The sequence below is a fragment of the Juglans microcarpa x Juglans regia genome, chromosome 5D (genome assembly GCF_004785595.1).
Source record: "Juglans microcarpa x Juglans regia isolate MS1-56 chromosome 5D, Jm3101_v1.0, whole genome shotgun sequence".
NCBI classification, from domain to species: Eukaryota; Viridiplantae; Streptophyta; class Magnoliopsida; order Fagales; family Juglandaceae; genus Juglans; species Juglans microcarpa x Juglans regia.
The window spans coordinates 23,573,652-23,585,215 of NC_054602.1; the positions used below are offsets into that span (position 1 = coordinate 23,573,652).

Here is an 11,564-nt window from a genome sequence, read left to right on the forward strand (position 1 = left end):
ATTTTTTAGATTTTATAGTTGTGTTATTTAAATTGATTTTAGGTATTAAGAGTTAACTTTCTGGACCTCCGGGAACGGGGCGTTATAGTCTTTCTTGGCATTACTCTCTCCGAAGGCCATTGATAGTTGTTGCATGCCAATTTCTCCAAAAGTTCATAAGTTGCTTCATGAGTTATAGTCATTAAGCTTTTCCAGCTGCTACATCAACCATGGATTTGTTTGTAGCTCCAAAACCATTGTAGAATGTTTGGACTTGAAGTCATGTCGAAAGGTCATGATGAGGACACTTTCGCAATAAATCTTTGTACCTCTCACATACTTCATACGAATATTCATTCTCAAATTGAGTGAATGTGGTAATATCATTTCTTAGCTTTAATGTCTTGGCAGGAGGAAAATATTTTGCCAAAACATTTGGTGCTAACTCCTCCCATGTAGTAATGACACTAGGTGGTAGAGAATTCAGCCAAGCTTTCGCTTTTCCTTTGAGTGAAAAAGGAAAAAGTCTCAAATGAATAGCATCATCCATCACTCCATTGTGCTTGAAGGTGTCGCAAAGCTCTAGATAGCCCCCCAAACTAAATAGTTTGTTGTATCATTTGAATTAAGCTAGCTTAACTCAAAATTATTAGTTTGTATAGCCGGCCTCCTTATGCTAGATGTAGCCCCATTAATGGAGGGCATATCAGAGTCCCTCAAGCCCTATTCTCTTGATCGGCCATGGTGTATCCAGATGCGGTAGCCTCTTGCTTCTTTTTATTAATCGTACACAAAGTTTTATAATCTCGAAATCGAAAAGTGTAGGCTCTAATGGTTTAGATCAGGACATACACTTCTAAATCCTAAAATAGAAATAGAAGAAAAGTAAAATTGATGTCTATTTAAAAAAATTTTAAAAATAAATAAAATAAAATCCAAATTAGTAACAAATAATCAATTCCCGGCAACGGCGCCAAAAACTAGTTGTGCTGAAAATATTTGCAAGTGCACAGAATCGTAACAAGTAGTAAAGTATTTTAAAGAAAACGGATGTCGAACCCACATAGATTGATTTTGCTATTGATTACTACAATTTACTAAATTAATTACTAATTGGAAAACTGAAATTTAAATAATAGATTATCTCAATTAAACTGAAGAAAAGATAATTAAAATTAAGATTTTAAAGATAGTGGGAGTAGATCTAGAGCGTTTGATTTCACCTAGCGAATCCAACACAATTTATTCTTCCTTGTTATAGAATTGCAATTATCCCAAGTTGATGATAAAAATATCTTAACTATTCAATATTTTCTATCGAATAATACTAAATATATCTCCAATTAATAACTCCATATCTCTATGTGAGTTTAACTAATTGAAGACTCATTAAGTTTTTTAGAATTTTCTTGAAAATCATACTAATCTCGGTAAAGTATTTCTACTTTCACTCAACCAATGGTGCTTTATCCTAGAGCTCCAATCACAAATTACCTTTCGGTCTCATTGCAATTCAATAGATCGAACAATAATTAGCTAGAAAATTGCAAGCATTAAGAATAATGAATAAACACTCAATCATGGTGCAGCCTCCGCTTAGGATTGGATGGTGGCTGAGACACCGGAAGATGTAACACAAGGCTACACACCCCTCGTACATAACAGATAATATGCTATGCACCTAAGTACACTAGTAGTATGCAATAGTGTAGTAGCGGAAAGTTAATAAAAGTCGGATAAACTAAGCAACGCGATAAGCAATTGCAAAGCACATGGCACCATACTAATAATATAACCCCAAACATTGTCGAAACGTAAGCATGAGCCAAAAAGGCGTAATATCCCCAAAGCATAAAGCGTAGTTTAAAATTTCCAAAACACGAGATTTCCTCGAAAACAACATAAATGCACAAAAGTTAACCATAAGTATTATTGCCTTTTTATTTTCTTTTCAAAATACTTAAACTCCCGTACTCTTCATAACCATTGTCCTATTAGAAGATATACACCAAAAGACCACATGGGATTGCTGAGGCTAGGGCGGTAACAGACCTAATTCCTTTGCTACTGTCTTTGCGTCAGCCTAGGCCTTAGAGGCTCACTCTAAATATGTAGACAACTAGTCCATATTCTACCAAAACTTCAAACTCTTAGAGGGTTGATAGATTGTAGCATCGATCTCGGTCTCGCTCATACTATGTAAGATCTCTCGAATAAGTTTAGTCGTATGAATTAATGCATCAGCAGTGTAGTCTTGACGAGCCTGAACAGTGTAGTCATCCTTTATTAGGGAACCATCCGGGTTCATGTTTCCTGCGTATCTGAGGTACCTGTCACAAATTCTACCATTCCGGTTGGGGAATGGAAGTGGAAACTATCATAATGATATTTCAAGAAATCTCAGCAAGTAATCATGCAACATACCACAGTTAACATAAGCATACAAAAGGTATATCATGAAATGCGTGCATGGACATGTACTTGACTTATGCACTTGACCATTTTCAAAAGACTTATAACATAGACATGAGCTTTTCAAAAAAACTTCATAACTTTTTCTTATTCACGTGAACTTATTCAGAACTTGTCTTATCATAACATATCACAAGATTTGTATCGTGTGATTCTTATCATATCACGATATTTTCATCAAGTGTTCATTATCTTATGAGCTCTTATTTTTGTTCATAGGGTAGACACAACACGGCTCCCCTCCTTGCACAGCGTGTTCCTGCTAGTTATCGCACCATCAACGGTCCACACACCTTGATGAATAGTCATAAACAGAGAATCATATTAACTCAACCTTACTTCATCGGGTTACATGCGTTATGCACCCACTAGCATTAGGCGCTTCCTCGCTCTGGCATCCTTTGAAAAGAATCTATTCGAGGCTCGTCAACGGTACTTTGTCGACCCAGGAGTTACCACTCCATTCTTAAACACTCTAGAGTGGACAGAGGAGTTCCACTAGGACATTCCCCCGCCCTAGCACTTGGGGTCATGATAACAATTTTTCTTTGAAAACATTTTTCTGAAAACACTTCTTTGAAAACACATCTTTGAAAACACTTCTATGACAACACTTCTTCCCCAAATACATGTGGCTTGAGACTTAAACATGTTTACTCATACTTGACATATGACATGCGAAATGCCTCAAGGGTTTTTCCTTGAAAATCCTAAATTATTTCCAAGAAAATTAGAAAGTGTGTGTATTCTATCTTTCTCAAAGTCTACTAAGATTTGAATCTCATTTTCAGATTGAGAATGACTTGTGTGTGTGCAAGACTTAGAGGAAACCAATTCTTACCTTGCTAATCCTTGGTAGTGCCGAAATCCCTTCTCTTGCAAGGATCCTCCTTGTTTGTTTGGAAAGAAAATACAAGAAAATGAGGGAACTTTCAAATGAACTAGGGAGAATTGGGTGGAGAGAATGAGAACTCATGCAAATCCAAAAAATGGCAAGGGAAAAGTCCCCTTGGCGTGACCCTTCTATTTTATATGAGTCCCTTCACTTCCCTCCTTGGTTGTATCCAAAGTCCTTGCATGAATGACAAGTGGCAAGGTTTCTTCTTTCCCTTTTCCCTATAGCCGAAATGCCTCTTGGAGTTCCCCACTTGGATTGCATTGGGAAGGGACACTTTGGGGGGTGGCGTGTATGTCTCCTCCTCCTTGACCAAAATTCCTTCTCTTCCCCTTTATGCCCTTCCTTTCCTTAAACAGTAAATATCTCTTCAAGGGTAGCTTGGTAAAACCGTACATGCCTTTTCCTATTCCCAACAAGTAACTCTTGGCATATAAGACGTGCCATTGGGCATGTGCCATAGCCCTAGCCATCCTCTCCATTTTCCTTTCCCAAGATGTTGCTTCATTTTCCAAGTACTCCTTCCCTAGGTGACCTGTCATATACCATTGGTCTTAAATGCACTAAGTGACAAGTGGCAAGTGAATGGAATGCCTACGAATGTGCTAGCCGAAACCCTAAGGGTAAACTTGTCCTTGCTACAAAAGTCTTCACAAAATCTTCTAGAAACTTGGTGCCTGCTTGACACATGGTAAAAAGTTAGCTAAATTCGAAATCACATAAGCCTCCCTTCAGTTTTCTATGCAAAACTTCTAGAAAAACTCAATTTCACTTCCCTAGGCTTCTCTTTCCAAGAAACCTACCTCGGAACTCGAATTTTGGACAAAAACAATGGGCTAGGCGTGCAAGCCCATCTTGGTGCCTTCCTTCACCTTTCTTTCCCCCCTTAACCCACTATCAAGATTAGGTTCAAGGTGTAACAATCTCATGACACATGGCACTAGTAACTTAGAATTGGATCATGGGCTTAAACCATTGGACCTAAGTTTCTAAATAAGGCTGAAATTTCAAAGTAAACTAGGGCCACTCTCCTCTTGGGCTCAAGTTACTACATCAAAGGTTCTAAGGCCTTCCAAAGTAACTAAGGCTTTTAAAATGCCATGACAACCTAGAACGAATTCTAAGGGCCAAGCCTAGACAAAATTCGGGTCATCACACAAGGAAATATTGAAAATAAAATAACCTATAATATAAATTGTGTGTTCAATGCTAGACTACATCACAAAGGCCTAAAAAATAAAATTAATTCATAAAAAAACTAAAAAGAAAAATAATAGAACTAGTGTTCTTCCTTGGAGTCGGTTGGTGAAGCATGCGACTCTTGCCTCTCCTCCCCAAATACACCTCCTTGGTAAAAACTTAAAGAATGATCTCTAGACTATTGGACTCCAAAACTCAGACTCTCCCTCCCTTTAATTTCGTGCTAATGATATGCTTATATAAGGTAGAAAAGAAACCCTAATGTTTTCATGATTTTCGCCTAAACAATTGGCTAACTTTTAGAATTTACATAGGCAGCTTTGTATGTGCTCCAGGCTTCAGAATTTATAAATCCTTATTAGAGGAATAGTTTTAGCTCTTTAAGAAAACTTTACAACCCATCTAGAATCACATCAATCGAACATGTGAGTAGAAAGTTATGATAGAAACACTGAAGCATGTCTAGGTTGTCTCCTAGTGTATTCCGAACTTGGACTTCTTGTGGATTCCTTCTGTGATTTCTTTGTCTTTTTCTTGATCAAAAATACTTTCAAACTCTTTGCTATTTTTTGCCCACGATGTTGTATATGTTGGTCTTTAAAGTTGAACAGTTAGACTAGTCGCCAAGTCTTCTCACCAAGGAGATAAAATATATCACCTAACTCTTGTCTCTAATTCTGGTCGCCATTGAGTCTCCTAGCCTAAATCTTCTCAGCTCTCTTCAGATCTCATTGCCTCACGTCGGTCTGGATCCGTAATCTCTCCTTTTGTACCAAAACACTCTCATTTCACTCTAAATCTTCTCATTCCTTAAAATCCAAGAAAATAAAGAAAAATATGTAGAAGTAAAATAAAATCAATAGTATTGATGGAAACTGACACTTTTCATAAATAAAAGAGTAATAAAAATCACATAAAAATCACACTTATCATCTACCATGATTTATTCACCTGTGCAATGTTCTATGCTATGCTGCAAAATCTGAAAATTGGGTTTTTAGTGTCATCAAAAATATAATTTTTGTGTTGGTGCATGCGTATCATGACCCCAAGCCGAGATGGTACATTATCTCAGTGGAGCTCTGCTGGTCACTCTGGAGTATATAAAACTAAGTGACATCCCCTGGGCTATCGTCGGGCGACAGTAGGCACGGCCAAGACAGTAACGCTCTTGGTATGACTTTGTGGTTCTTCTGCTGGCAAGGTTAGATGATGTCTGGTTACGTACACGTCGGGCGTGGAGCTGAGCATCACTCATTACAAAGTCACACTCGCGGTCGTTACCTGTGGTGTGATGAAGGGTGCCAACGTAAGCAAGTGGTCCCGAGGGGAGTCCAGGGTGCACACTGTAAAAAATGGTTGTAAATTGGGTTTAAATGGGGTTTTTTGGAGTAAGTCCTTTTTTTTATAAATGATTTATTCTTGTAAGGTCTCAAATGGGTATTTTGGGAAAGTCTCTTATGACTGCAGTGCATGTTTGTTTATATGTTTCCATATTTGAAATTCTTGGTTGTGGATATGTGAATTTATTTGTTGAGATTGTAAGATCTCATTGTGGTATTCCCACCTACGGTTCTATAGATTTTGATGCATAGGATGGGTTTGAGCATGATGGCCGACCCCACCTGAGGAGTGTTGACCTGGGGTTATTTCTGTTGTAGTGGATGGACTACTATTTCTTTCTTATTTTGATCAGCTAGATAACTGTAAATAACTTTATGGAGGATTTCTTGTTGGGTTGTATTTTAAATTTTCTGATACTTAGTTTTAAACTGCTTTATTTTATTTCCTACTGTGTTTATAAACTGTACATAATTTGCATGTTCGCACAAACTTTTACCAAATCACATGTGGTGGTCGAGGGCACCATAGGTGGTATCAGAGTAGTTCGGCTCTGGGTAAAACCACAAGTCACCTTATCATAAATTTAGGCTTTAATCTCTGGAAATTCTTTTTGTTTGACTTAAGGAACGGCGTTGTGGGTTGCGTTTTGGTAGGCATAGATGGCACAACCTAGGTTTCCACATGACGAAGCTTTTGGCCAAGCTCCCGAGGATGAACTACAGTGTGGTAATGGAAATTACGTCATGGCTTGGGTGTTAAGTCGTACGATAGAATTCCTCCAACGGAACTTCTATCCCCAACCTCGGGAGGATTAGAGGGGGTGCTTCCATGAGTGTTTCTTGGCCCATAAGACCCCTGGATTTATGAGTGAGGAAGACCCGCTCAAAGCTGGGAGATAGATCAACAATCTGTAGAGGACGTTCAAGATATGTGGGTGCACCGAATCCCAGAAGGTGCTTTATGCAAGCTACATGCTGCAAGGAGAAGCTACTGCCTAGTGGGAGACTAAGCGGGAGATCCTTGAGATGGAGCTGGAATCATTCGCAGCAGTGACCAGGTAACGCTTTAAGAATGAGTTTGATGATCGCTTTTTCCCTAACACAGTGAGGCGCCAAAAGGCAAGGGAGTTCAACAGTCTAGTGCAATGAGACATGACAGTGGGGCAGTATGCCTCAAAGCTTATGGGCTCGGTAGGTTTGCGGCACACCTCATTGCCAATGAAGAGATGTGGACCCAGTGATTTCAAGAGGGATTGCACCGAGAGATCCACAGACAAGTTTCTTGTCTGCAAATTCTAACTTTTCAGAGTTTGGTTGACGTGGCCTCCATTGCAAAGTGGAAGTTTGGTGGTCCTGTAGCATCTCTGACGGGCCAGAAGAGGAGCATTGCAGGAGAGGGAAGCAGCTTAGGGTCACCTTAGAAATTTGTGTCAAGGACAGAGCAAGACCGCAGGCATCTACTAGTGTGCGTATGGGGGGCTGAGCCCAGTATGCGGAAGGTGCAACCGATCCCATGAAGGTAATTGTCATCAAGGTGGGACCTAATTTTTGAAATGCAGTCAAGCTGGAGCACTATGCTAGCGAATGCCCTAATGCTACTTAAGGAAATCGACCAAGATAGCGTGAAGGAAGGAAGAATAGTAGGCAGTCACTGCAGGTGAGGATGTACGCTCTGACACCTAGTGAGGTCGATAATAAAGCCTAGAGACTCAGGATGCGAGGGTCATCATAGGTATGAACTCGACCTGATCTATTTGAGTTGATGCTTATGCAGTTTAAATTTTTAGATTTTCATTTGAAGTGTTTGAACTCATAAGGGAGAGTTTGATTGTATGAATATTATGCTTGTACTTTGATTCGGAAGTATCCCAATCCTTTATGTCCACTACTTTTGCACCAATGTGTAACTTAGTCACGTAACCCTTACCGCAGTCTGTGGTCGTGGCGTTACCTAATAGGGAGATGGTATGGTGTTCGAAAGTCGCCTTAGGCCATCCTTGGACTTTAGAGAGAGGACACTTGTTGCTAACCTGATAGTGTTCAACCTGCTTGGGTTTGACATCATTCTGGGTATGGATTGGTTATTTTGGCACTTTGCGAGCCATGTCGTCAGTTTTCATCTCCTTGGAGGAGACTATATGGAATTCGCACGTAGCAAGCTGAAGTTGAGACCCACGGTTATAACCACCATCCAGGCAAAGAAAGATTTGGCAAGTGGGCAGATGCTTATTTGGTTCAAGTGGTGTCTACATCAGTGGAAAGGAAGTTAGTTGTGGGAACTCTAGTCGTTGAGGAGTTTCCAGATTTTTTGCAAATGATCTCCTCGGGTTGCCTCTCGTTCGAGATGTCGAGTTCAAGATTGATCTAGAACTTGGAGTGGCTCTGGTGCACAAGGCTCCCTATAGGATGGCACTAGCTGAGTTGAAGGAGTTGAAGACTCAATTGCAAGAACTGGTAGACAATAATTTCTTTAGCCTAGTACCTCACTTTAAGAAGCGCCTGTGCTGTTAGTCAAGAAGAATGATGGCACCCTCAAAATGTGCATTGATTATCAGGAGCTTAATAAGGTGACCATAAAGAAAAAATATCCACTACCCTGGATTGATGATTTATTTGATCAACTTCAAGGCGTGGCTACATTTTCGAAGATTGACTTGAGATCAGGTTACTATCAGTTGAGAGTAAAGGACAAGGATGTACCGAAGGCTGCTTTTAGATCAAGGTACGAGCATTATGAGTTCAAAGTAATGCCTTTTGGGTTAGCTAAGGCCCCTACAACTTTCATGGACATGATGAAGCGGGTGTTTCAGCCCTTTCTAGATTCCTTTATGGTGGTCTTTATTGATGATATTTTGGTGTATTCCCAAGATTCAGAGGACCATGCTAATCACCTATGATTGTTGCTGGGTAAGCTGCGGGAGCATCAATTATATGCAAAACTCAGCAAATGCGAGCTCTGGCTTGATGAAGTCAGGTTCCTTGGGCATCTCATCTCTCAGGAGGGTGTGGTTGTAGATCTTAGCTATGTCGATGCAGTGTTGGCCTGGTAGCTTCCCACATTAGTGCATAAGATCCAAAGCTTCTTGGGACTCGCAGGTTACGTCAAAGATTTGTGGAGGGGTTTTCTAGATTGTTCAAACCAGTACCAAGAAGAATGGTGAGTTTGTCATATGGATAATTGTGATAGAAGCTTCCAAGAATTGAAGAAGAGGTTGACTTCAACACCTGTTTTGGCACTTCCAGAGCCACACAAGTTGTTTGTTGTTTTCAGCGATGTTTCCAAATTTGGTTTGGGGTGTGTTCTACTGCAAGATGGGCGAGTTGTAGCGTATGCGTCCCCCCGACTGAAGGATCATGAAAATAACTATCCCACTTATGACTTGGAGCTTGTAGCAGTCGTTTTTGCCTAAAGAATCTAATGGCACTATCTGTATGGGGAGACCTGCGAAGTCTACACAGATCATAAAAGCCTAGAGCATCTCTTCACATAGAAAAATCTCAACATGAGACAGAAGAGGTGGATGGAGTTAATCAGTGACTATCAGTGCGAGATTAAGTACCATCCAGGGAGGGCAAATCAGGTTGCTAACTAAGTCAGAAATGTCACCTTATGGATGTGGTTGAATCATCGGGGGTAGACTCTCTTCTCTTCAGAATGAGGAGACTTTTAGTGAAAAGTTCGCAACAAGAGGAGATCTTAGCCTCAATGCATGAAGTCAGAGTTGTCGACCTTGAAGTGTTGAAGAGAGACTAGAAACTTCTGGATATTCAGTAGAAGGTCAGAAAGTCAAGAGGACCTGCGCATTTCAGTTTGAGTAAGGATGGGACTTTGTTGTTCACAAACCGTAGGGTGATTCCTACTAATTCAGAGATTAAAGAGAAGATTTTAATAGAGGCAAACGCGACCCCTTACTCAGTTCATCCCGGAAGTACGAAGATGTATCGAGATTTGAAGAGAAAGTTTTGGTGGGAAGGGATGAAAAAGGACATTGCCATGTTCGTTGAGAGATGTGCCCTGCCGGCAAGTTAAAACAGAACATCAAAGACTTGCCGATAACCTTCAACCCCTCTGGATCTGCCTTCCCATGCATCGCCGCGAGCCACCACTCTCAGCCGTGTTCCAGTGGTCATCTGACCACCTCCTGACCCTCCCCTTTCATTTCCGCCTTCCTCCTCCCTTGGTTCCACCCAACCTATGAGTTAAACCTCACTTTAGCCACTGCTGCCATCAAGCTCCACCCCTCTAGACACCACAATAGTAAGCATTTTTGCCTCTTGCCTCGTGCTTTAAGTTTTTTTGTCATGTTGAGATAATCTAACCAAATCTATTTGTCCATGCAGCGACATGCGCACACGCTCGATAGCGGAACACTTTAATCCATCATGCTCAATCATTCAGAAATTTGCCTTCCGTGTAGTAAGTAAATCCCTAGATCGACCCTGGATTTTTCTAAGTTGGAATTATCACCAACTTGCTACAGTCTGGTTGTGTTGGGATATTAACGATGTAGTTGTTGTCAGAATTGTGGGCAGAGGGTCGGATGGAGATGTGTGAAATTGTTAAAATTGTGACTTTTGTGTTGTTGTGTGGTTGACTATTTTGTGCTATGCCAATGTAACACCCGGACCCAGAATTTGTATGGTTGAACTATGGAATATTTTTTATTTATTTATATATATATATATTTTTAAGCTATTTTAGATTTTTTTTTTTTGGTTTTTATGTTATGGATCGAGTAGTGATTTATTTATTTATTTGGAGATCTTGTCCATTTGTTTAAATCTTGGAAAAAACCCATTCGGTTTATGAGCTAGCAGTTTCCTCACCCGCAAAACTCTCTTCCCATCCGCGTGCACGTCTCTCATGCACATCCCCGTCCTTTTTGGTTTATCTCTAGGGTTTTCGCATCATATATATACGCACACATTAGCCACGCATAGAGAACGCATTTGTTATGTTTGCTGCCGCCGCTAGCCACACCTCCCCACACAAACAGCAACCACGGCTCCTCCACAACACATCCACTGTGCACCGCCTAGAACTTCCACTGCCCCCATACTAAATCGACGCAACCCACGCATAACTCGCTCTCGTTCATTGTCTCTCCGTGTTCTCGACTCTTGCTCATCGACTTTGCCACCATAAACCTCCACCATAAACGACCATCACCCAGGGCCCAAAGCCTTGTCATAGCCATTTCTTCTCCTCACTGTGAGACCTTCCCCTCAGCGTAGCCGTGCAACACCCCAATCACTGTCCAAGCCTATAACGCAACACAGTTTGATTCTCCGTGACGTCGCTGCCTTGCCACACGAACTCACAGACAACAACTCCTTGCAAACAGCGCACCACCCTCCAGGCCTTCCTCGCCGCCACGGAAAGCCAACCATCATCGCCCAGCCGTTGAAGGAGGAACACACACGGCATACTCTGTTTTCCCACTCCCGAAACAGTGCAGTCCTTGCTCAACCTCCAGCCACGTTACACGATGGAAGCCACCACACATAGCTCCCGACCAGTCGCAAGCCTTCTCGCTGTCCCACGGTGAGCTCTCTCTCTTTCCGCAAGCCATACTCTCTCATCGTGTTTCTCTCTCTCACTCTCTCTCGCTTCCAGTGCTCCGCCGACTTCACCACCTCCCATCGCACACTGTGCCGTCTTACGTTACCTTCTT

At 41.2% G+C, this 11,564-nt stretch overlaps 1 non-coding gene across 1 annotated transcript; it reads left to right on the top strand.

Annotated features, from left to right (window-relative positions):
* The first annotated feature begins 269 nt into the window (after positions 1-269).
* On the top strand, positions 270-376 carry LOC121266644. Its single transcript, XR_005940865.1, has one exon. It is a non-coding gene; the product is annotated as a small nucleolar RNA R71 (small nucleolar RNA).
* Positions 377-11,564: the final 11,188 nt, after the last annotated feature.